At 38.2% G+C, this 27,733-nt stretch overlaps 1 long non-coding RNA gene across 1 annotated transcript in view; it reads right to left on the reverse strand.

The window, feature by feature from the left end:
- Positions 1–27,733, reverse strand: part of LOC121501347 — a 76,254-nt gene that overhangs the window by 18,678 nt on the left and 29,843 nt on the right. The window contains exon 2 of the long non-coding RNA XR_005990590.1: positions 22,929–23,045. This is a non-coding gene — a long non-coding RNA (uncharacterized LOC121501347). The remainder of the gene's footprint in view (positions 1–22,928; positions 23,046–27,733) is intronic.

Genomic DNA, 27,733 nt, shown 5'->3' on the forward strand with positions numbered 1-27,733 from the left:
GGAAAATAAATTCAAATAATTACAAGTGCCGAATTTGAACCAGACGAGGTTGGAGGTTGTAGGGAGACACAGCCTGAATTAATCAAAAGAATAGTTTTTTTTAAATTTAGAAGAATTTTTTTTCTTTGAAGTAAAAACAGCAATAAGTCTAAGCTGACCATGTCTTGCTCACAGAGATTAGAAATTCTGTTTTAATGACTGGATATGGATGACAGGTGATCAGCATATGATGAATCCAAGCTGAGTTGTTCCACACAACCCTACATCAAAGGGGTCCAAAGCCCAGCCAGCTTTTATTTAATTTGTGATTTTCAGAAGTTCTACTGATGGTGTTACTGTAATCATGAAAAGTCTGCAGCAAAGAGAAAGTGGAGGCCTGGCAAGAAACCTTTGATGGAGCCCAAAACAGGTACATTGTCTTCTTTCTACCTCCTTGTTTCTTCCTATCATCATGGACCCCAGAAAGAAATGGGAGAGACAGCCACGCTAAAGACATGGCATGGAATGAGAGTCCTGGGAATCCTGGTCTTCAAATGCAATAATCCGTTGTAGTAATTTGACTTCTGGCCACTAAATTCTTTGTATAAATTTGTGTTGAGAGTGCTAACAACTGAGGAACACTTGGCTGCTCAGTGGTATTCATTTTCACATGGGTTGGGTGGGGCTCTGTGCCAAAGGAAGTTCAAAGCAATAAAACAATTACTCAAGCCCTTGTGGCTGAGCCATTGTGATTCAAGAATCATCTGGCCATCCATGAGACAACTTACCTTCGGAATCCGAGTCACACTGATAAGTCCTTTCATAAAATGGTGGCTACCCCAAGTCAATAAGGGAAGGGAACTGGCATTTGGACACCTGCAGTGTTTTACATGTTTCCGCATTCTCACAACAGCCCTGTAAGAAATGTATTACCCCACTTCACAAATGAAGGAACAAATTCTGAGAAAGGAAGAAAGTTGCTCAAGGCCACACAGCCAGAAGACTGGTCTGTTTAAACTCAAAATTCAAGTCTGCTCCATCATGCTATGCTTTGTTCCCAATCTAAGAAGAGGTATGAGGTCCCAGAATCTCTGTTCAGAGCAAAAAAATATTATAAAATCCAATGTCCTGCGGATATGAAGGGAGTTGCCCTTGCCATGACATCATACTATGCCTCTGAGCATTTTATCTGCAAAATCTGCTGGCTCTCTTTCACTTCAAATAGCCGGAATGTATCTCTGTGATTAACTAATGCTAGGGTGGGTGTTTGAGAAATGCAATTTGATGATGACTGTGGGAACATCTGCTTCACAGCCATCAAACCAGGCCGAGTCCCAGCTTCAGTGCATTGAGATTGTTAGGTGCCAAAACAAGTGGTGACAGGGGGCCAAGGCAGATGTGATAACAAATTGACAAAGACGACTGTAGGCCAGGAAAGAGTCATAAGATGTTTCTAGCATATGCGGAAGTATACTTTCAAGTCGGCCAACGTCGCTGACTGAACGAGGCTATCAGAAAAGTAACACAGTTTTGACTAAAAGAGCCACAGAGATGAGACAGCTGAGCTCCCAGCAGGATCTGGTTTTGTCATCAGTAGTTTCACTGCTATCTAGCTAAGCTTCGGGGCTGGCTTTCACATGCAATGTGCTGGTGTAAGATGGAACATTAGGTCATGGCCAGTTGCCCTAGCCAGTCAAGTGTGTTCCACATTTAGGGAAGAAGAAGAATTTCTGGGCCTCTGCCCCCCTAAAGGCCATAGGACAAGCTAGCATCAATCAGAATGACAATGTCTTGGTCTTACTTAACCTACACACATATGGAAACTATCTCTAGCACCATTTAGGCCTAGTTTTTTATATTATTCAACTTGAAAAAGTATCAGCAGCAGAGTATTTTTCATTGTATTGACAAAGAGGAATATTAAAGACCTGCCTAATTCTTTCAATTCACACACACACACACACACACACACACACACACACACACACATGTTAGGCTACGTTTCATAATGGCATACTGAAGGGGCTAAAGAATATGTGTTAAAATAGAAATATGCAAAAACAGAAAAGTTTTTACCAAAAACCAAAGGGCCTTCAAGCAGTATTTTTTTTAAATGTGAAAAAATGTTCGCCATCACAGATAACCACAGATGTGCAAAATAAAATTGCAACGAGTTCACTTTTCTTTTCTTTAGCATTAAGAAATTACAATATTCAATGCAATAAAGGGTACAGTGAGATGGGCTTTCTTCTGCTCACCTGATAAAAACATAAATTGCTATGAGCTCTCTGGGAAATAATTTGCCAGTATATTCCAAAAGCCCTAAAGTGTTGATATGTTGCCGAAAGTACAGTGGTATCAGAAATTCTGGGGGTGGGGCCAAGCAATCTGTTTTAATAAGCTATTCAAGTGATTGTGATGCACATTTCTGTTTGAGAACCACTGCCCAGGGGACTCTCACCCACTCCTGTGGTCAATGACCATCTATAGGCAGATGAGACCTACATCTACATCTGTACCTCAGATGTCTTTTCTGAATTTCAGGCCCCTAGAACCAACTACCCACTTGACATTTCCTATTGATATTTCATAGATACTTCAAAATAAGTAAGTTTAACATTTAGGTTGAGACATTTTCCCCCAAAATATTCTCTACCTCCAGCGATTCCAATCTCCATAAATAGCACTATTACTTCCACTCAAGCCAGAAAACCTAAGTTCATTTTTGACCCCCTACCCTCTTCCATCTCATCCCCACATCCAATCAAGTACTATTTCCTAAAGATATAATATATTGCCATGAACTGAATTGTATTCCCTAAACTTGTATGTTGAAGCCCTAACCCCTGGTGTGACTGTTAACTGAGATAGGGGCTTTAGGATGTGAAGTTAAATGAAGTCATTTATAAGAAGAGGAGGAAAGAAAGAGATCTCTCTGTGTCATGTGAGGACACAATGCAAGCCATCTGCAAGCTAGGACTAGTTCCTCGTCGCTCCACCAGAAACCAACCCTGGTAGGCCTGGATCTGGGACAATGAGCCTCCACAACTGTGAGGAAATAAATTTCTGTTGTTTAAGCCCCCCCCCCCAGTCTTTATTGTATATTTTATTATGGCACTTTGAGTAGACTTAGACAGATATCTATATCCGTTTCCTTTTATCTCCATTGCTACCATCCTCATACACACTTTATCATCTCTTGCCAGATAGACCACTGCAGTATCCTTCTGGCAGTTTTCCCTTGAAATCAGTTCCACCTACAGCCAACCATTCTGTATACCCAGCTAGAGAGGTATCATCAAGACAGGTCTTTCTTTCTTTTTCTTTCTTTCTTTCTTTCTTTCTTTCTTTCTTTCTTTCTTTCTTTCTTCTTTCTTTCTTTCTTCTTTCTTTCTTCTTTAAAGATTTTATTTACTTATTTGAGAGAGAAGTGACAGAGATAGCGAGAGAAAGCATGAGCAGGGAGGAGAGGGAGGAGCAGGCTCCCCACTGACAGGAAGCCTGATGTGGGGCTTGATCCCAGGACCCTGGGATCATGACCTGAGCCGAGAGCAGACGCTTAATCCACCCCATGTGCCCCCTCAAGACAGGTTTCTATTTAAAATCCCTCAGTGGTGGGGCACCTGAGTAGCTCAGTTGGTTGGGCATCCAGCTCTTGATTTTGGCTCAGATCTCGATCTTGCCTTCGTGGGATCCAGCCCAGTACCCATCTGTTTCCGTGCTTGGTCCAGAGCCTACTCCTCTCCCTCTCCCTCTGCTCCTCCCCCTGCTCATGCTTGCAGGCGGCCGTGTACACGCTTTCCTAGTTTCTTTAATAAATAAAATATTTTTTATTTAAATCTTTCAGTGGCCTCTACTACCTTTCAAATAATGCCCAATATTTAACAGAGATATGTCAGGACACTATAAGAAATATGAGCTGATGGAGTCCCAACCCACCCCGACATACTGATCCCTTGTCTCTCCCTGTCTGGACACTTGCTCCCCTCAGTATTGGCATTCCCTTGCAAGCAACCTCCTCAGTAGCCTACCTTTTAGTGTAACTTTCTGGTCACATTGGAATATACTGGGCTGCTCCCTGCAGCCCACAGGGAATTCAACCTCCTCAGTAGCCTACCTTTTAGTGTAACTTTCTGGTCACATTGGAATATACTGGGCTGCTCCCTGCAGCCCACAGGGGATCACCTTCATCTGTGAGGCTGTGCTTAGGTCCTCTTCTCAGGTACCCCATACAGGCACTTTCCTCTACCCTCACTCAGTAACCATACTGCCCCAATTTTTCTAATGCCCAGCCTATTATTATTATTATTATTATTATTATTATTATTATTTTGGTTTAGATTTAGCCAAATATTTAAAGTTTTGTTATTGGTTTTCTTTATGGCACTTGCTCCACCTCTTGGGGAGAATACCTCTTGGCTTACAGCCCAAGTGGTAGAGGGGTGAGGGTTAATAATGATACTGGCATTAAAACACATCAATTCATAACTGTACAAACTACCCTCGTGCATTGGCTAGAAAGTCTTGTACTATTCGGACTCTATCAGCTTTGTTGGGGAAAAGCCACATTGATTTTTAATTTATCAAATAGCCCATGCCCTCTCCCACCACCTTAGGGCTTTTGCACAGAGTGGCCCATCGACCTGGAATACTTTTTTTGCCCTTCCCTTTGCCTGGTCGCGGTTTATGTCTCAGCCTAAACACCATTTCCTTAGGAAGAACATCCTTGACCACTTTTATACAAGGTTAGGTCTCCTGTCATACATTCCCGACATACTTAAAATTTTTTTTCAATTGTAATTTATGCTATGCACTTGTAAATTACTTATTTATTATTTTTTTTTAGTGTCTACCTTCCCTACAAGGCCATAAATTCCATGTGTCTGTTTTCTCTAACATAACCTCAGTATCTAGAATGTACTAAGTATTCAATGAATATTTATGACTGACCCCTGACAAAGTTAAATAATTATAGGGTAGGTTTCAGAATTAGGGTTCTGTTACCTTATCAATCTACTTTCAGTAGGCCAAGATTGCAAAATATGTTGTTGTTGTTGTTGTTGTTTAAGTGTTCATTTGCAACTACTCTTCCGAATGAATCAGGATTTTATTGGTACAAATTTGGAAAGAAGTCTGCTCACATACAACCAATGTCCATATAACCTAGCTTTAAACTTTTATGTCCATCAAAATAGTCTCATTGTTCCATGGAACCTAGGCAACAAGGTTAGAATGAATAAATGGTATACATTTGAATTCAATCAAGCGCAGTTATATTTCTGAAATACTTTTTCTGCATAAGATTTCACTTGAAGAAAGCTTGAAAACCATCCCTAAACACTGGCTTTGAGTCCAGAGAAGAAGCAGAGCTTTTACAATAAGTTGAAAGAAAAGCCTAAAGTTCTCCTTTACACAAAGACTTGTGAGACATTTGCATTTACAGTAATTCCTGTAGTTTTGGGTTTTATTCTCTTCTCTTACACCTATCCTACATAATTTTTCTTTCCCCAATTATATACCTAACAGGTATTTCTCAGAAGGCTGGAGGAAAGGGAAGGGAGGACTGAGGGTGAAAAAAACAAGAGCTCTAAGAGAAAGAGCTGTATCTTAGGCATTTCCTAGGCAACTTATAACAATGATTATCCTACCATGAATCTTCTCACATTTCCTCTTATACAATTCGGTAAAAAATACAAAATATATTTGATTCCATGCCATATTGGGAAAGACACCAATAGATGTATGTCATCTTCAGGACAATCATGGTTGTACCATATTAAAGAAATGATTTAGCTGTAGCAGTGATTCTCTGAAGTCCACACAACAGAGAATACAACCCACTAATCAAGCTTCAGGCCTGAGTCATTAATCCATTACAAGCCGCCAACAGTATATAATTTTCATTTGGATGTCAAACCCAATGTACCTCAGATGGAACTCATTATTTCCTCAATAAACTGGTTTCCCTTCTTAATTTCCCTGTTTGAACTAGTGCTACAATCATAATCCTAGTCATTCAAATTTACAACCTAGGGGCTACCTTTATTGTCTCTCTTTTTTCATCCTTCACAGTACAGGGAAGGGGGAAGGAGTTAGGATCTATTCCCTGTCCTAACCACTCAAGTGGTTGACATACTGACATCACAGAGTTGTCAAGGTGCAATACAAGGCCTGAGTGGATCAGAATGCCCTGTTACATTGGTTAATGTAGAAATGTAGACTTTCAGCTATACCTCAGACCTACTGTGTCAGGATGGAGTTGGGGCATCTGCCTTTTAAATGAGCTCTTCAGGGGACTTCTTAGGCCAGATAAACAGAATCGATTTTCTAAAGGAAATGACCCAATTACAAGAAGTCACACTGTAAGTAAGACACCCTGTCCAAAGGACACAGAAAGAGGTCATGGAGTCCCAAGCAGGTGAGTGGAACACAGAGGCAGACAAGAGTAGACAGTATGTAAGGGTTCAGTATTTCTGAAGTCCCCATTTAGATCTGTTTATGAATAGCCTTCACCAGGGTAAGGCAGGGGAGACTGGGGTTCACCAAAAACGGGACCATTTAGAATATGCCAGAGACTAGCTCTGAAAATTAAAGCACACTGAAGGGAAACCGCAGCAACTCAAGTAACAATGTACCATCCCAGAGTTATCACAGGGCCCATAGAAGAACAGCTGTTTGACAATAAAGAGATGTAGGGAACAATAGGAGGCTGGGAGGAATGATGGGCTTCATCTGTGTTGGCCAGGATTTGGTTGCCAATAAAAGAAGCCATTCTAGTTAATTTAAATTCAAGGGGATTTAATATAATGAATTGTTTACAAAATGGTTAGAAAGTCTGGAGAAACAGGCCTCGGGATGAGCTTCCAGAAATAACCACAAGATGTGCCAACCTGTACAATACTCAGAAAACTGGGAGAATGACCAGAAAGCTGAGGAATAAGGCAATGGAAGCCTCAACTCCTGGCTCCAGGCACACTGTCTCAGTGCAGAGCCATGCCATCAAAATGGATGTCCCTGGCATCCAAAGAAATAGGTACCAGACCCCGGGGCCTCTGCTACATTACCACAGAAGCCAGAGCCTCCATATCCTTGCGTGGTAGTGGAAACAGCAGAAGTGCCACCTCTGTCTCACTTCTGTCTTCCAAATATAACATTCATATGTCTGCTTTGGCAAAAGCTGGGTGGGCCACATATGGAATCTGAAATCTGGGGAGTGGAAGCTTTAGCTCTCTGTCCCCTAGCGTATTAAAAGGGCAGAGAGCTGGAGTAGTATGGGCCATGGATCTCTCTCAGCATTGTACTTAGCTGTAAGCTTCTCTACCAAACTGGAAGCTCTCGGAGGCCAGGGACCTGATGTTAACTGTTTCGAAGTCCCAGCACTCAGCAGAGGGTCTACTGAATAGGAGGGAAAGGAAGGAAGGAAAGAAGGAAGAAGAGAAGGAGGGGAGGTAGGGTAAGTGGGTAGCAAGGAGCTCAAGATCGAGTCCAGGTAGAAAAATTCAGAAAATTCTGTTTTGACAGTATTTAAAATTTAAGATGAAAGGAAACAAGGGCTAACAAAATAAAAATAAAAATAAAAGAAAGGAAACAAGGGCTGATACTAATAATTCTTACTTCTTATTAGCTTTGGATTTTAGTCTGCCTCTCTTCATGTCCATGACTATGAACTTGATACAGTTCAAATTCCTTACATCTGGAAAAAATCAATTGTCTCCTAACTGGTGCCCTGCTTAGTTTCTCTCCATTCCTCCCCATACTACACACTGAGCTCTGACTGGGTTTCCTAAAATAGTGGTCTTCAAACCTTTTACTTGCAAACACTTCCAAAATGATTTTGTAAAGCTTTGTATCTTCTCGAGAGCACATTATTAAGCTGACATCTAAAACTTTTCATCCTGAGTTAAAATACTTGCAAAAGATCTAACTTCCAGAGTATTGTAAATATTATCATTAAAATATATTTTTAACAGCACTTAACAAATCTAATAGAATCTAAAAACCATATCATCTACTTTTTAAAAATATACAAGCAAGTTGGTCTTTAATAATCAGATATTTTGCATCTTTCCTTTCTCTTCTTGAACTCCTATTTCTCTTCTGCTTCTACCAAAAACTATCATTCTAATATGACATTTTTTTCTTCAATGACTTTGGTCAATTACCTTATCACAACAAAAGACATATAGGTTGAAATTATATATTTTTTCCCATGACTGTGAAGCTATATTTAAAAATTATTCTGAAAAAAAAAAATAAAAAATAAAAATTATTCTGGATTCAGTTCGATTATTATTAGTATACTATTGATGAAAACAAAATGGATTTTATTATAAATTTTGCTAAGTAATTAGAAAAATCAAAATTTTTATTTGAGATGTATGGTAAGAGCTGGATAGGGACTGGCTGGTTTTGCTAAAATTAGGTCAAGTATCTAATTTTTGCTAAAATTAGGTCACGTATCAATTTAGCCATAATTACTTACTACTTTCAGCTAAATCAAGACAGGGCTCAACATCAGTTTTATCCTCCCACCTTTTTGTGTTTTGAAAATGTTGAGGAAAACTGTTTATATAAATAAGTAGGTGGGGATAGAAGGAGCTTTGTTACAGCAGTGCTCTCAATTCTTTGCACTTTTAGTCATATGCCAAAAATCACAGGGGCAGCTTGCACCAAAATTTGTTAATTATCAGTTGACAGCTGATTGTAGATCTTCCTGCAGTTTTACTGAAAGCAAAGTAGGAAACCATCTAACTAAAAGAACTTGTTACTCATTGGTTAGTGTGACTCTCTCAACACTGATACCAATACCTGCACTATGTTTCTAATGATATCAGTGGGGTACAGAGTTTTTCTACTAGAGGGTAATATGCTATAGAAAGATTAGGGTGAGAAGGGGGCCTTCTTTAAAATGTGAGATAATGGGGAAGGGACATGTGGAAGCTGAGCTGGAAATATATCCTGAGTTTGATCAGGTTTTTAAAAACTGCTTCAGCTTTTTTGATGTATAACTGACAAAATTATGAGATATTTAAAGCATACAATGTGATGATTTGATATATTATACACTGTGAAAGGATTCACTCCATTGAGTTAACACACCTATCATATCATTTATATTGTGTGTATGGGAATATTTAATTTCTCTAAGCAAATCTCAATTGTGCAATGTAGTGTTACTAACTACACATATTATACATTAGGCCCTCGGACCTTGTTCATCTTATAACCAAAAGGTTGTGCCCTTTTACCAATCTCTTCCTATTTCCCTCACCTCCCAGACATCGTAACCAATTTTCTACTCTTCCTTGGAAAAATGTGTATTCAGATTCTTTACCTATTTTCTAATTGGGTTAGTTCCTTTCTTGCTGTTAAGTTGTATGAATTTCTAATTTATTTTGCATACTAAATGCCTACTGGGTATGTGGTTTGCAAATATTTTCTCCCATTCCATAGGTTGCCTTTTCATTTTGGTAATGGTTTCCTTTGCTGTGCAGAAGCTTTTTAGTTTGATGCAGTCTCCCTTGTTTATTTTTGCTTCTCTTGTCTAATTAAAAAAAAAAAAAAACAAAAAAAAAAAACCTCATTACCAAGATCAGTTTGAAAGAGCTTACCCCTCTGAGTTTTCTTCCAAGAGTTTTACAGTTTCAGGCCTTACATCCAAGTCTTTAATCCACTTAGTTTTGTGTATGGTGTAAGATAGTGGTCTAGTGTCTAGTTTCATTCTTTTGCACATGGCTGCCAAGTTTTCCCAACATGATTTATTGATGATACTTTTTTCTATGGTCTTGCGGATCTTGTGGATGCAGCTCCGTTGACTTTCAAAGCTAGGTGTTTTGGGGGCCAGCCAAGTGGGAGTCTTACAAGTTGGGGTACTAAATGTGGGGTCCAAACCCTTCGCTCCTCAGGGAGAAACTGGGAGTTAGGGGTGTGGATGGTAGGAGGAGGTTTATGGCAAGTGTGCCTTAGCCTTTCCCACATGTTTTGATGTGGGTATCTTCTTATTCATCTGATGTGTAGAAGTTGCTTGGCTAGTTTCTGGGTCTCTTTCATTAACAATTGCTCCATGCGTAGCCGTACCCTCAGGTGAGCCCATGGGACAAGGGGAGCTCACAAGCCTCCTATGTCACCATTTTGGTCCTTCCTCCAGAAGTTCTTTTTTTCAGATCAATTTTAAGGAACGCAGAGGGAAATGGAATATTCACAATCTTGATTCCCTTAAAGCTCTCCTTGGCCTTTATATCTAATATAAAGTCTTCCTACTAGGCCACAGGAGACATAGGTATAATCTGAAACTGCTACCCTAAAACAACTTGCCTAAGCAGTATCTCCTCAATGGCATAAAATACACTTTGAAAAAAAAAACTTAAAAGGATGAGAACGACTAACCATTTAAATCTGTATTTTAAAAGAGCTTATTATTAAGTGACAACTGGTAAACATATGTGCAATGTTATTATTTTTCTTAGAACTGATGGATATTTTTGCATTTAATATTTTTGAAATTTTGCCCAAAATGCAGGATTTCTTTTTGCACAAGAAGCTGTTGTTAGATCAAAAGTGCATTTTACCACTTGAGGAAATACACTTCTAAAGAAAGAAGGTGTGGGCAGGAGTGCAGTCAGGGTTTATTGGCCTCAGTCCTGCCATCCCAAAGCCATATGAAAACTTCCTCTTAAGCTTAGGTGTCAGTTATTACCATGTACCAGAGCCCTGTGCCCAGCCTTGCCTCCAGTGATGTGTTCTGGAACATGTGGGGGGTGGCTCTCCAAGCATTCCAAGAGATGTGGGTATGAGTGAACCTTGGTCACTCTTTGGGAAACTTTCACCTAAAAAGAAAATGTCCTGGAATATGTATAAATTGAAATCTGTGAAGGTGATTTATGAAACCAAAGGGCTAATTAAACAGAGCAAGGCGACCACTACAAAATGCATATATTAGGAGTTCAGGATTGACTTGCCACTGTTCATCTCCAGTGGCTGAGGTCGGAAGGAGAGCTCAGACTGATGAGCTCACTCTGTGCTCTGGAGTCTGCGGGCTCTCCCAGGCAAGAAGAGGACCTACTGAGTCAGCTTGCCATTTCTAGAACAAAACATTTTATATGCTGGAGAGGGACTGAAGACATCTCACTCTATAAACTACTTTACAGGCTAAACAATTTGAATTCAAGAGAGACCTGACTTCAACAAGATCTTTATTGTCCCCGAATGCCTGGAGTTCTTAAAAGCTTTTATTTCAGTGGAGGAGGACGCTATAACAAGGACAGATAAATCCATGTAACTTGATAAATTTTAACAGAGAGAGAAATACCTCTACATTTACATTTGGTAATATTTATTCATTAGTGTTCACAGTCCAGAAGTGCTGTGAAATAAAAAATAACGATGAACTAAAATAAGAAGTCAGGCCCTCTTTGGGATAAAAGGTAGACTTTTTAGGATACATTAATTTATTAGTTTTACAGTATACATTTAGTTGCCCACTTAGGAATCTTTAGAATTGCTAAAAGATTACTTATCTACATATGAATATATATTACAATTCTTTATAGTGAAAGGTTTTAGAGGGCCTTATAAAGAATTCAAGATTCTTTCAACTTATGGAGGGGGATAATGAAGGGATGACACTGAATGTACATGGATCTTTATGTTTGTGAAAATGATTCCCACCTACAAGTACAAGAAGGGTGACTATAATGTGACTTTTTCTTTTTTTATTAAAAATTGTATTTATTTATTCATGAGAGACACACAGAGAGAGGCAGAGACACAAGCAGGCTCCCTGTGAGGAGCCCAATGTGGGACTCGATCCCAGGACAGACCCCAGGATCAATGACTTGAGCCAAAAGCAGACGCTTAACCACTGAGCTACCCAGGTGCCCCTAATGTGACTTTTTTTTTTTTTTAAGATTTTACTTATTTATTCATAAGAGACACACAGAGAGAGGCAGAGATACAGGCAGAGGGAGGAGAAGCAGGCTCCATGCAGGGAGCCCAAGGTGGGACTCAATCCTAGGACTCCAGGATCACTTCCTGGGCCAAAGGCAGCCGCTTAACCACTGAGCCACCCAGGCGTCCTGACCTAATGTGACTTTTTTAAAAAACTTTCTAACATTGAAAGTTTGGAACATGGCAAAAAAAAAAAAAAAAAAAAAAACCCACGTGCAGGACCAAGTACGATTAACCCCAATAGCTATCCACTAATTCATCGGTACTCCCGACTCTGCCTCCTCTTCCCACCCCTGGATTATTTTAAAGCACATCTCTCACCATTTCACTTTATTATTTCAGTATGTGTCTCTAAAAAACAATTTTTTAAAAGATATAACCACAATATCATTTTCACACCTTAAAATGAACAATATGTGACTATTTTAAAATACACTAGAATTTGCATATCCAAAGGAGTTTTCTCAGAGAATCACCTTAAAAGGCTGTAAAGTGATGCCAACTCTTCTCAAAACATTTTTGGAATACTTCTCAAGATTATTTTCAGAATGTGCAACATATTCCTTAATTATCCCAAATGATGACAAATCTTTACTCTTTAAGGGTAGACTTGACTTGAAAGCAGTCAAAAGTCTTTGGGAATAAACCCCAATAAACAGGAGGAGTAATCAGACTAGGCAAGATTGGTTTTGTTAAAGAGAGTAATACACACAGAGAGGCACTAGGTGTGTCCCTTTCATGAAAGGAGTCTGACGCTCATAAACTAGCCCAGAAATTATCTACACAATGGCCAGAGATGCTGGGTGAGAAAAAGAGCTCTGTTGTATTAGGGGCTGAATCAGGCATGAAGCTAGAGAGAATGTGAGAGGCAGCTGAGAGCCAGCCAACTGGTGAAAGGAAGTTATGCTTAATCTTTGTACCCTAAATTCCAGTAATTCCAGGCCACTTTCGGGATTTATCTTGCATTTCAGGCCTCCCTGCTTTTACAAACAATGTTCCCTGTGATTGGAATGCCTACTCCCACCGGGTGAACCCACTGAGTGAATCTCTAGTCATCCTTTAAGACCTTGATCAAATATTACCACATTTCTTGCCTCCCTCTTGCACAATTCATTGTTCCATTGCCTGGTCCTGGTTGTGCTTTGTAAGTATCTCCTTTACCATCTCCTTGACCACTTCATAATTATTCAGATACATAGATATTTCTCCAATTAGACTGGGAGCAACATTATTGTACCTTGGGCACATAAACAGCGGCTGGCACATAGTAGGCCCTCAGCAATTACTTGTTTAGTACACAGACACAATTAATAATCTGTGTATCTTTTCATGGTTTAGACCCCAAAATGTCCTATTAATGCAGCAAAGTATTGGGGGCGCAAAATATTATAAAATAAAACAAAGAAGAAAACCCTTATGCAAGAGCAGTTTTTGTAACACAAACCCTGGAAGTTTCAGATGTTGGCAATGGAAAGTTACAACACAAAACTGCCCAGGGAAATCTTAGCCATTTCTTTGCCTCTTTTTAAAAATAATATTTCCAAATCAATTTTTGGGGATCACAAGTGGTTTCTTTTCTTTTTGAGGGATTAATACTTGAGTTAGCAAATTAAATATCAGTTAAAATTGAGTTCAAACTTAGTTGATTCACATTTTTCTCAAAATAAATTTCAAAAGAACAAAAAGCATAAAAAATGAATCATCTGGGATGCCTGGGTGGCTCAGCAGTTGAGCGTCTGCCTTCAGCTCAGGGTGTGATCTCCGGGTTCTCGACCCCGGATCGAGTCCCTGCAGGGAGCCTGCTTCTCCCTCTCCCTATGTCTCTGCCTCTCTCTGTGTGTCTCTCATGAATAAACAAATAAAATCTTAAAAAAAATCATCTACTTCACAGGAAATAGATGATGGACTTCTAAGGTCATCATGTAAAAACTAAAGAAATCTGGAATCACTGAAACTAGGACTTTATACGTTCTCTTGTGAGGACGATTCATATACTCCTCTCACGTTCTGTCCCCCATTCTGCCCCAAAACTAGAATGAAGGATCCATGCCTACACCAATGACCTGGTCCCAGGCCTGGGTGGAAGCAGGAGCATCTCTTCCAGTGCTATGCCAGTGGCAGTGCCACACCTACCACACCTGTGCTATAGTTCCAGGATGAGAAATAAAGGAGTTTGTGGGTAGCCCAGGTGGGTAGAGAGAAGAAAGGGAGAGCCACCTGTCAGGAACAATTGCATCTGATGTCACCTATTCTTGGCTGAACCTGAATTTTACTCAGACAATAAAGCCTGTTTTTCCGAGTGTCTTTCAAGCCCCAGTGGACTCATAGCATATTTTCAAACCAGTTTTTTTTTTTTTTAAATTCAATAAGTCCACAGAAATTTTTGCAATCCTTCTTGTCAGGTGGTAAATATTCTATTGAACCATGTTTGCATGGGCATAACCTGATTTGGATATAGAAGAAACAGAACTGAAGTAGTTGAACAGGTTTGCTTGGTTTTAATGGCTACATTGCACAACCAGGGCAAGGCATCCCATGATAGCAAAGGTTGTTCTACCTCAACCCGGAAATCCGGTCAAACCACAGGGACTCACAAAAGCACTTCAGCTCCACAACAAAGGAGTGATTTCACTGACTTCATGACACATGGCCTCTAGGATTCTGTGACCATTCCCAACTGGAGAATATATTAAATAAAGGAGCACTTGCTTTTTTTTGCCAGTTTTATAAAGAAAATTTATTTATTTTTAAAAATAGAAATGGAACCCAAAATTAGTCTAAAATGAATGCATGCACACAAAATTGAAAATACAGATGTGAACCAAATCCAAACAACAGTATCATTTTTATGCTGTTGAAACAGCATATTTTGATGGCTAGCTCATAAGGAATTTCACATTCTGGGGGAAAAGTGAAATGTTTGAGACCCCCCTTTTATCCTCTTAATACCAAAAGGTAAGATTTAATCTTGTTTCCAGACTTCAGGGGAAGTTATATGAGTGATACTTTCTTAAATTCTCAGAGAAAACAAATCTAAAATATTTAAAATGACTTTTCAAAATGTATATATTAACAGTTTTCTCTGAAGATCAATGGGCTAAATTGAGATCGATCTTTCCTAAAGAAGGTTTAATTTTTATTTGTTGGGTACAACTTTTATATATGGAAGTTCAAAACTATTAATTGTAACTGCTGCTTTCTAGTTAATCATCAATTCAGTTTCTATTAATAATGCAAACTTTTACACGCAGAGCTAGCCATGATATTCTGCTTGCCTGGAGAAACCACATATTAAAAGGACGGCAGAGAATTCATCACCCTCATTACTTCTTGTAAGTACGTTCACAAAAATAAGGAATCAATTATGGTAAATAAATCTTAACAGGTTGCTAAAGGCTAGGACGAGAAACCTTTTCTAACTGAATTCTAGTTGCATCAACAAATCAGCTGCTTTCTATAAAACAAGATAAATTCACCTTGAACTTTTTATTTTTAAATAATTTCAAACTTACAAAAGAACTACAAGAGTAGGACACAGAATTCCTGGATATTCCTCACCTAGATTCACCAATTTTTAAGTTTGTCACATTTGCTTTAGTGTTTCCTTTGTCTCTCTCTCTGCCTATCTATCTGTGTGTGCTATCTATGTATTTATATTTATAGATATTCTCTTACATAACCAGAAATTCAAACTTTAATACAATATTATATTATTATTTAATATATTCTCTTATTCAAATTTCAGCAATTTCCCAGTATTGATCTTTCTGGCAAATTTCCCCCTAATCCAAGATCTAATCCAGGACCACTTATTGCATTTAGCTGACATTCTTTTGTTGTTTGTTTGTTTTTAAGATTTTTATTTATTTATTCATGAGACACAGAGAGAGAGAGGTAGATACACAGGCAGAGGAAGAAGCAGGCTCCTTGCAGGGACATGCCCTGAGCCAAAGGCAGTCAATCACTGAGCCACCCAGGTGTCCCTTAGAGGACATTTTCAAAGCTCCTTTAATCTGGCATGTTTTCCAGCCTTCTTCTGTCTTTCATGACAGTGACTTTTTTTAGAAGAATACAGTCCATTTGTTTTTACGGAATATTCTCCAATTTAGATTACTTTGAGGTTGCCTCATTAGTAGATCAAAACATGTATTTTTGGCAAGAATGTTTAATGAGTGATGTTGTGTCTTCTTTAGCGCATTACTTCAAGGGGCATACAGAGAGAGTTTTGCTCATTAGTGATGTAACTTGGTCACTTGGTTAAGGTAGTACCCATTAGCAAGACAGGATAAATTACTGGTTGCAGTAAAGAAATAATTAGATGACATTTTAGAGTTATTTTGTGTAGATTATTTTCTGAATGTTAAAATTTCCTATTTAATGTCAAAATACCAAGCACACAAAATAAGAAAAGATACAGGTGGCCCTATTAAATGAAATGTCAGGGATCAAGGCAAGAAATATTACTTATATCAATGACTAATTGGGACTGCATGATCTGATAAAAATAGCTTTGGCTTATTTTATGCATACTCTCTGCAAAACATTTTATGTACATGATTTCTAAGCTTTATGACAGGCCTGAAAGTCTTTAATTACAGCTCTATTTTGTAAAGGAGGAAACAGGCCAGAGAATTTAGTGATTCTTTGGGATTAACAAGTAGCAAGAAGAAAAGACTTGAAATTCAAATCTACCTAGATCTTAAACCCCTGCTTATTCTAAGATACCATACTGCAATTCTTTTAAATGAAAAAAAAAAAAATCTGTTTCTGTATGTTAGCCCAAATCAAAGATAAGTGTTATTAATTTTTCTCCATATAAAAAGATTATCAAAAAAAATAAAATAAAAAGATTATCTTTTGGAGAGAATTTTTTAAAATGGTAATGGTTAATTTAAAAAATTATCTTAAGACTGTATTTTCAAATAGTCACTGGAAATAATGGACACCTGGTGTGCCAGCTTTAAATAAGACTTGGTGTATACAGGAATCCCTGGGTGGCGCAGCGGTTTGGCGCCTGCCTTTGGCCCAGGGCATGATCCTGGAGACCCGGGATCGAATCCCACATCAGGCTCCTGGTGCATGGAGCCTGCTTCTCCCTCTGCCTGTGTCTCTGCCTCTCTCTCTGTGTGACTATCATAAATAAATAAAAATTAAAAAAAAAAAGACTTGGTGTATACATTAAACTTTTGTTTACTTACTCACTTATTGAACTTTATTATGTCTCTCTGTTGCAGACTTTTTTCCTTTTTCCTATTTAGCCCCATATTTCCATTTAACCTCATTACTCATCTATATCTTTCTGTTTGGATCTCTAGGTCTCTCTCTCTCATTCTGGCCTCCTTCCTTTCCAAATATTTCTCCACCTTTTCAACATCCCCTTCTTTCCAATATACCACAGCTAATTAGGACTTGGGCACTGCAGAGTGTTTTAGAGATCAGTCCTGAACCCTATGCCATTTTGCAGTTCCATTATAATTTGAATAATGATAATTAAGAGTAACTTCAAAGTGGCTGGAGTGGCCATGACCTAGGAAAACTGAATTAAAACTAAAATTTCTAACAATACAAGAAAACAGATGGGTAAGACCAGAAGATGGTTTGCAGGACACCAGTGGCACAATTACTTTAGGAAAGAAAAATAGGGGTGCCTGGCTGGCTCAGTCACTCTTGGTCTTGGGGTTGTGAGTTTGAGCCCCATGTTAATTTGTAGAGATTACCTAAAAATAAAATCTTTTTTTAAAAAAAAGATTTATTTATTCTAGAGAAAATAAGAGAGGGGCAAAGGGAGAGAATTTCAAGCAGATTTCCCACTATGCATGGAGCCTGAGGTGGGTCTCAATCTCACGACCCATGAGATCACGACCCGAGCCAAAATTACCAATCGGATGCTTAACTGACTGTGCCACCCAGGTGACCCTTGGCTGTTCACATTTTAAAATGTATGCATCTTATAGAAATATTAGAAAAATAAATGTTATAGATATATTGTAAATTAATTAAAGATTCCAAGGAAAAATAACCAAAAGCTTTAAAAAATATACAATCAGACCTATAAGGACAAGTTTAAGAAACTGAGCTTATAAAAAAAAAAAAGAAACTGAGCTTATTAGTTGAGTCTCCATTTCAAAACTATTAATATGGACTGTATTGAAGCACCAAACTCTCCAGATAAGGACATAGAAATATTATTTACAGGATCAAAGACTATTTGGATTATAGATCTAATAATAGTAGATACTATTTGCTTTATGGGTATAATCTGTTAAGCAGTTTATTACTGTATTATTTCTAAACTTTATACAGGCCTGAAAGGAAGTAATATGAGCTCCAGCTTCTAATTTCTTTCACTGATAAGCATTTTATTCCTTAATCAAGAGGTGCTTGGGGCAGCTGGGTGGCTGAGTCGGTTAAGTGTCTGCCTTCCGCTCAGGTCATGATCCCAGGGTCCTGGGATGGAGCCCTGCGTTGGGCTCCCTGCTCCAGGAGGAGACTGCTTCTCCCTCTTTCTCCACCTCCCTCTCTCTGTTTCTCATGAATAAATAAAATCTTAAAAAATAAGAAAGAGGGGTTTGCTTTAGAAAATAAATACCTGCTGGAGAAAAAAAGCTTTCTCAATCACTCAGATCTAAATGAAACATATTTCATCAGGTTTGCTCCATTCAATCCCTGGTTAAGCAGCTGTTTTGAAGGGGAAAGGGAGAGGAATAGAATAATTTGGGGAGTACTGAGATTAATGGAGCAGCCAGTTTGGGCTGGGATCAGAGTAGGATTATTGTCACTTACAGACCATGGTGGGCACTCTGTAATTTGTTCTACACCTCACTGGCCAACAACCACTCCCTCGTGCATTCTCTGCTTAAGAGTTTGGGAAGGCTCCCCAGTGAACACGTCTGCCAACTTGCTCCCACTGGCACAGCAGGCAGAGCCTGATGAGATGCAGGGGGAATCATATATGGTAGATGCAAAGATAAACTTCCTGATTACAGGGATGAGTAAGCACTGGAATCAGCTACCCAGAGGGAGATTTTGTGGAATCTCCACCCCAAAAGAAGTAGATATATCACAGGAGAAAGTTCTCTAATGGAAAGAAGCTCTCTGGACCACACAAACCCAACTAGACCTGACTGGTGATATTGAGGGAAGACAAAGCTTTGCTATCAATGAGAGGCAAAGGAGTTGTTGTGTTTTAGAAGTTAAATGCCACGAGTATTCATTTCTGTCCAAAGCAAAAATAAATACCACGTTACAAAAATTTTTATTCTGCAAAAAATCTAGTAAATAGACCATCTGGAGAAATTACAGTTCAGGTTTTCAGAACTGATTTAATTTAATAAACCACCCCTCCTAATTTTTTTAGATAACAGAAGAGTTTCCTAGAAATTGGTTAAGGGTAAGCTAATTTGGGGGAACTTCATACACCTAAAATATGCTCTTATGGTCTCTCTAAACTCTCACATTCCCTCAAATTTATAAGCATATGACAGGAAAACAGGGATTGAGAAAGGCAAGGTATGGAAAAGGAGCACTGGATTTTGTTCAATTGGTTCACTGATGTTGTTCCACTGCCAACAACACCCTTCTCTCCACAAAAAGTTAACAATTATCACAGTGTCCTTTTGTTTACTTATTAAAATGTGAGTGCCAGGGTGCCTGGGTGGGTCAGTTGGTTGAGCATCTGACTCTTGATTTCAGCTCAGGTCATGATCTCGGGGTGGTGAGATCCAGCCCTGTGTTGGCTCTGTGCTCAGGGGGAGTCTGCTGGAGATTCCCTTCCTCTGCTCCTCCCCCAGCTCTCATGTGCACTCTCTCTCTAACATAAATAAATAAATAAAAATAAATAAATAAATATTTTTAAAAATGTGCCTATAATGTATTGGGCAAAGAACTAAACTGGTCCGGGGATCCCTGGGTGGCGCAGCGGTTTAGCACCTGCCTTTGGCCCAGGGTGTGATCCTGGAGACCCGGGATCGATTCCCACATCGGGCTCCCGGTGCATGGAGCCTGCTTCTCCCTCTGCCTGTGTCTCTGCCTCTCTCTCTCTCTCTCTCAATCTCTCTCTCTGTGACTATCATAAAAAAAAAAAAAATTAAAAAAAAACCAAACTAAACTGGTCCAACACTTAGCGTGGGGTTTGGGGCAGGTTACCTTACCTCCTTTGGAGCTTTGGAGGAAGCCTCCTCACGTTATTGCCATCATTATGATCCTCACTTGGTACACTTTTTTTGGTCAAGTTACTTAACCCAAGTCTGTTCCCTCATGTACGAGATGCCATGGACAGGATCTGAGAACATATAATACCTATAAAAATGCCTAGCATAATGCCTTATACTGTCTCTCCTGTTAGAGCCTGAGTGAAGTTATTTCCATCCTTTCTGCTATGTTGAGAGAGGCTCTTCACGCATTTCAAACTAATGTTACACATAATTTCCCACGAAGGACAGAAGTAGAGAGAATTGTTAGGTTTATACTTCGGAGTTTGACATAGGCCTCATATTACAACATTTGATGTTTCATCTTTTATCACCCATTATGATCAAAATCATCTGGCACATATATTAGCTGTGTTCCTAAAGCCAAGGCTCAAAATAAATGCATATATGAGAAGTTGACCAGAAATATTTTACTTTATCAGAAATACAAATGGCTAGATCAAATGGCCAGATAAAAGTTGGAGGGTCTGGAATTTTTTCTGGTTATTTTTAATCCCTTGCCTCTTGTTATTTAAATTGTTTATATTAATAATTTAAAATGTTCTGTCCAAACTGGATCCATGGAATGTTTTTCTTTGACTTTTTTTCCCATTTAAGTGCATGCCCTCACTTTTACAAGAGGTGAAAATTAATTATCTATAGATCTCATGAAAACAGTAGTTGAATATAGAATTTAATATGTATATATCTCAGAGAGTAGAGCTGATAGTAAGTACAATTTTCTTTAGAACCAAGTGGATGTACACATCATATATAAATACTTAGGGCCGGGCAGCCCGGGTGGGTCAGTGGTTTAGCGCCGCCTTCAGTCCAGGGCGTGATCCTGGAGACCCGGGATCAAGTCCTGAGTCGGGCTCCCTGCATGGAGCCTGTTTCTCCCTCTGCCTGTGTTTCTGCCTCTCTCTCTGTGTCTCTCATGAATAAATAAAAATCTAAAATAAATACATACATACATACATACATACATACATACTTAGGGCCATCTAATGATAAGATAATCATGAACATTCTAGGACACATATAAAATAAACATATATGTAGTGACATCAGTAAATACCTGATGAATTAATGAAAATGAAAGATCTCAAAAGGGTTGTGAGTCTTGAAACAGGTTGTCTTCAATATTTCTTTCATTGTACACTAAGCAGACATTCTAAGAAGCATAGCAATTATCGAGTCTATACTTGTTCATTCTACAATCACCCCCAAAGTTACAAAATAAATTTATATTTCTTCAGCTTTCATAGAAATCTATTTAACATTCTGTTCTTGGACTTCGGCCAGAAACCTATGCTGAAACAACCAAGTAGGGATTATTTTGTCATCTTTCATAAGATTTTAATTTGATGACATTTTTGTTTGTCCTCCATAAGATCTATGTGGTAAACTTGTCTTTGAGTTTAATGCTTGGCAATACTTGTTTCTTTTCATCAACTAGTATGTTTCATTTTAGTTGTTGTTAAGAACTATGCAGCTTATATTCCCCTTTTTTAAAAACGATTTATTTATTTATTTATTTATTGAGAACGAGTAGGGGCAGAGGGAGAGGGAGAAGGAGACTCCCTGCAGCCAGCCCCACATGGCACTTGATCCCTGAACCCTGGGATCATGATCCAAGCTGGAAGCAGAGGCTTAACTGTCTGAGCCACCCAGGGGTGCCTTATATTTCTCTTTTTACCAAGAGTTCAGAGTTAAGTTTTCTAGTCAATTTTAACATCTACTTGTTCTTTTCAGATTAATTATTCATCATCCCTAAACCTTCCATTCCCAATAACCTGTTTGAACACTGACTTGTTTATTCTGTTTTTTTCTTTTTTTAAAAAATGTCTCAATACTTCATTATAAGCTACTTCAAATCTTTTTTAGAAAGAATACAGATAAATAATTATATCCTGCCAAAACTAAATACATTTTTCCCTTAATTTTAACAATTATTTTGATTAAAGGTTAAATCTGACTCCTGATAAGTGGTATCTACCACAAGAGCCAAACACTAGGAATGTGTGTTTATTTAAATGTAATCTACTGACACCCTGTAGCAGCAGTAGATATGGTTGCCTCCAAACATGTTAAACAGCTCCAAATAGATATAGTACATCATTAATGTAATGCCATGTACTCCAACTATTCTAAAAACTTCCTTTAATTAATAGTAGAAATCATAGAACTCCACATATGAATTTAAAAAATCTCAATCATTCCCTGGATTTATAATCCAAAAAGAAACAAATCTGACATATTTCCAGTTGTGGTCTCTAAAATTTTTATTTCCTTTGACTTTGATTAGCTGAGTATTTGAGTTCATTCTCAAATGTGAACCTTGCCAGTCTGGGAGTTATGTACATTTTATACTTGTCCTAGAGGAGATACTAATGAAAAGCATTCTCCTTGACTTAGCCTTAGTGGTATGCATGCATCAGAAGGGCTGACCTGCTAAAACCACAATGTAAGAACTGGGACACCCACGAATCATGCTGACGTCTCAATAGTACTCTTTGGTTCTAATAAAATTACAGGTCAAACCTTCTTCCAGTCACCATTATCTGTGAACTCCGAATTGGTGACCTACGAGTAAGAGAACAACAAGCCCTAACGTCAGTGGTGGGAAGTACAAATAGAAGAACCAAACCGAGGAGGAAATGCCTCCTGGTTGCTGCCCCCAGGTCATTTTTGGCCACTGTGTAATAAGTAAGGCCTCTTTTGGGTTAGTTCCAAGTATAGTGTGGAAGAAGGCTAGCTCTAAAATTAATATTCTGCTGATCATTTCATGAAAACTGAAAAGGAATGTATTACCTTCTCTTCCTTTTTGGCCTTCTATTCAGGAACGCACGCCTTGAAGCAACTCTTATTCTTGCAAGAGGAAGTTGATCGTTACTCCAGTCCAGAAAAAAACTAGAACAAGTAGATGTGCTGAAAGAAGCATGATCGTGGAGATTATCTGAAGGATATGAAATCAATTCATTCCTCTAGATAATGTCACAAAATAAGATCAATCTAGCACACAGACATACTTTATTTGGCCCACACAGTATCTTTAAAAATTTGAGCTGACATTGAAAAATTATGAGATTTCAAATACAGAAGGACTGAAACACTGTACGGGTGTCCCCACATGGCAATATCTGCTAGAACTGAGAAAATGGCAGCTGTGCCATTTAATTAGGGCAGGGGCTCTCCAGGTGGTCACCCTCCACACAAGTCTGCCTTTGCAACGCCTACGAATACTCTACAATCAATGAGGACCAGCAGAGGCCTGGAGGCTAGGACTGTATCAGGCATTGCCGTTTTACTCTCAGCATTGCTTTTGCTGATTTTAATTTTGGTGGCTGGCATCAGCCTACATTTAGGGAAGCTATAAAACAGCCCGAGAAACTCTGCATTCAGCTATAGTCAAGGGTGTGGATTGCATGTTCTTTACAAAGTGGAATCTTCTATGAGGACCCTTAGGAGACCCTTAGGACCCTTCTTCTGCCTCTGTTAAGAGGCCTACGTGTGCTTTCCCTAAGCAATTGGTTCACTTTCTTCTTACATAATATCTTGTGTATCTCATCAGCTTATCCTCTCATTGGTCACTATAAAGTCTAAACACAAATCTGCAACCCATTCCTAGCAATTATATAGAGTTCAATGGTGTATGTGCACCCTTGGCTGCATCTGACAGTTGTCTTTTGTCTCAGCCTTCATTGTCGCCTTACATAAAAAGTAACATTCATTATATATTAATAGAGGAAAATAAAAAGGGGATAGCAAAAGTAGAATATCTGGAGAACTCCTCTTGATATTAATTTTTAAAGAAAATACACTGCCAAAGTTAGGAAATCCAAATAGTATAGAGAATAAGTTAAAAATCTCCTGGGGTGCCTGGCTGGCTCAGTCGGTAGAGCATGTGGACTCCTGATCTCAGGGCTGTGAGTTAAAGCCCCACATTGGGCCTGGAGCTTACTTAAAAAAAAGAAAAAGGAAAAATCCCCCTCCTTACCTCCAGTTCCTTTCTTCAAAGGTAACTACCTGCAGAGGCACACATATATTTAAATGTTAGGGTAAAAATATGTCATTAAGGCTGAAGAAAGAAGTTCCCTTTCAGATACTTAGTATTTTCTGGGAAATAGTTTATATATATATTTTAAGAATTTTACTTTCTTGCTCTGAATCCCATAATTCTTTTATAATAATCTATAGCACTAGATTTTCTTTCAGGTAAAAAAAGAGACTTCACAAAAATATTATTCATACAATTTATTAAATTGTCCTTATAGGACAATTAGGAAAATAAGCATACTAACTACAAAATTGATGATACTAAAAAGTTACCATTGTTTTTGGATCTGTAATAATAATTTTGTGATCATGTTTAAATGGTGGAGTCCTTACTTTTAGACATGTGTACTAAATATTTACTTAGGACTTCAAGTAATTTGAGGTATAGTAGAAAACAAAACTGGTGAATTGATAATTGTTAAAACTGGGCGATGGGTATATAGGTTTTATAATACTGTGATATTATTATGTATGTTTAAAACTTTCCATAATAAAAAGCTTAAAGACCCTGAGATCATGACCTGAGCTGAAACCAAGAGTCAGATGTTTTAACTGGTTGTGCCACCCAGCTGCCCCTCTTTGAATATGTTTTTTTTAACATTACCCTAGAAAATATAAAGTTCCTTAAAGTATCAAAAACACCCTTTTACAGTTCCAGCATGCAAGTATTTTTTATCTCAGTTTTATTGAAATGTAATTTACATACCATAAAATGTACCCTTTTAAAGTATACCCATCGGTGGCTTTTCATATTTTCACAAATTTGTGCAATCATTACCACTAATTATAGAAATTTCTTATCACCCCAAAAAGAAACTCCATACCATTAGCAATCCAGCCTGAGATCTGTTTGCAGACTTACTCCACTGTAATCTGGCTCTTTCTTTCAAAATGTCAAAACCAGTAAACCCTCCACTCTTCTGCACAGAGATCTAATTATTTCTAAGCACTTTTCCTTTCCTATCAGAAGAATAACATCTCAAATGTAGCACTTTCTTCTCATCTCCTCATCACATCTATATTATAAAAAATATGAGTCACCTTGTATAAGAGACTGCAAGTATAGATAGGCTTCCTGAAACATTATGTATCCCCACTCACAGATGATGGGTCTGGCCAAGGGAATGTGAGCAGATATGATATATATAATGTCTGAGTAGAAGCTTTAAAAGACATTGTGTTTCCACCAGCCATCTTTTTTTCTGCAATGAGAAGGGAATGTCTCACAAAGGGAATGCTTCTTCAGGTTAAGTCCCTATAATAAGGAGGCATGTGAAGCCTACTAGAAGGCTAATAGGGGTGCACCTGACTTACAGCCTACATGTAACATGAGTAAACTACTGAGATAACCTTGTGAAACAAATTTATCTTCGTGTGGCCTGAAAATTCAGAATAAATACCAGTTTTGTTTACTCAATTCATATTTCTGAGCATTTGCAGGAAAAAATGAGCTGCTGGTGGAGAATCAGGGAACAGGGCAGAAGATTTCCACCTTCTAAGAACTTACAATTTTGTAATATAAGAACAGTGGCATTTGGAGACATTTTACCTTCAGGAAGCCCACCTCAACCCGGTTCTGGTACCATCAGAGACAGAAAAATTCCTGCCCATCAGTGTCCACAATAGTCAAACTATGGAAAGAGCTCAGATGTCCACCAACAGATGAATGGATAAAGAAGATGCTATATATATATATAAAATAGAGTACTACTCAGCCATCAGATAGAATGAAATCTTGCCATTTGCAATAATGTGGATGGAAATGAAGGGTATTATGCTAAGTGAAATAAGTCAGTCAGAGAAAGACAAATATTATATGTGAAATTTAAGAAACAAAACAGATGAGCATAGGGGAAGGGAGGGAAAAATAAGACATAAACAGAGAGGGAAACAAACCATGAGAGACTCTTAATTCTAGGAAGCAAACAGAGCGTTGCTGGAGGGGAGGAGGTGAAGGGATGGGGTAACAGGGTGATGGGCATTAAGGAGGGCATGTGATGGAATGAGCACTGGTGTTATATGCAACTGATGAATCACTAAATTCTACCTCTGAAATTATTGATACACTACATGTTCATTAAATTGTATTTAAATGGTTTTTAAAAAAGAAAGAAAAAAAATTCCTGCTCAGAAACACACAAAGCTAACAGCCATGAGGATAAGGACAGCGCTTTAGAAACTAAGAGAAAAATCCTTTTCTTTGCCAGAAAGTGAGTTTTTCTGAAGCCCTTCACTGTGCCAGGTACTATAAAGGGTTCCTAAAAGGACCAGGAGAAGTATCACTAACAAATATCACCAGGGAGCAAGAACAGAAAAACAATAGTTTCCTAAAATGTGGTTTAAATCAAATTGGCTAATTTTAAAATAAAGACCTCAATAACTAAATAAGGGATCTATTCAAAATTCATCTGAGAAAACAGATGTTTACAGAATTAAAAAATACATTAAGACTGATTTGCCATAAAGTTCATTTAAGAGTTGAACACTCTTTGTAAATATAATGTATTGTTCTACTTAAAAAACTCATTTTACACATAGTTACTCAGGCAGTTATTATATACGTTGAGGTGGCCGCGGTGGCATAGGTCCTTATATACAGGGATTCCATTTTCGTTTGGGGCTGGCTTTCATCTGGTTAAAATGTCAACCTTCATTTTACTTGTGAATGTGGTTATCTATAGGTGGTGGCATGTTTATTTAGCTGCTTAATTCTTTGTGGGGGGTAATACTGGAGGCGGAGGGTGTTTGTTTTGTTATGCTTTTCTCATTGAAAATGGAGGAAGTCACATTTTCATCCTGGTTCTACTTCCTGTTTACAGGCTAAAGATGGAATTGTCATTATGCTGTGGAAACACCTTATATATTCCTTTCCTCCCACTCTTTCGTGAACAGGATATAACAGAGAGGAATACTTGCTTAGTCCTAGGATGTTTGAATGTTTATGTATGAACAACTATGACCAAAACTAAATTTCAGAGTAAATTGGTACAGCTTTGTGAAATGCAATTTTGTGGTACTTTTAGTTAAAAAAAAAATTTTTTTTTTAAGTAGGCTCCATACCCAATATGGGACTCAAACTCTTGACTCTGAGATCAAGAGTCACAAGCCAGCTAGACAACCCTTAGTAGTACCCTTAAAATATATATATATATATATATATATATATATATATATCCCTTAACAAATTATAGAGATTTAATCCCACAGAAACACTTTTACATATATTCAGAGATCTATAAGGAGGATCTAAATAAAATAAATGATCCAAATGTCTTTCTATAAAAGTATGCTTAAAGTTACTGTACAGCTATTATTGTGAAATACTGTGCAGCCTTTAAATGGTATGAGGTGGTCTTCCAGTTAAAGATGATGCACTGATTACACTAAATCTCATTTAAATAACAGCAAAGGAATAAAATAGCATATACAACGATAATGACAAAGGCAGCAGGAAATAAGGAGCAATAGCAAGACATTTTAACAAATCTCTAAAGAAGATGGAGAGGGTGGCTCAGTGGTTTAGATCCCTGGGTGGCTCAGTGGTTTAGCACCTGCCTTTG

Source organism: Vulpes lagopus, chromosome 11, assembly GCF_018345385.1.
Source record: "Vulpes lagopus strain Blue_001 chromosome 11, ASM1834538v1, whole genome shotgun sequence".
In the NCBI taxonomy this organism is placed as follows: Eukaryota; Metazoa; Chordata; class Mammalia; order Carnivora; family Canidae; genus Vulpes; species Vulpes lagopus.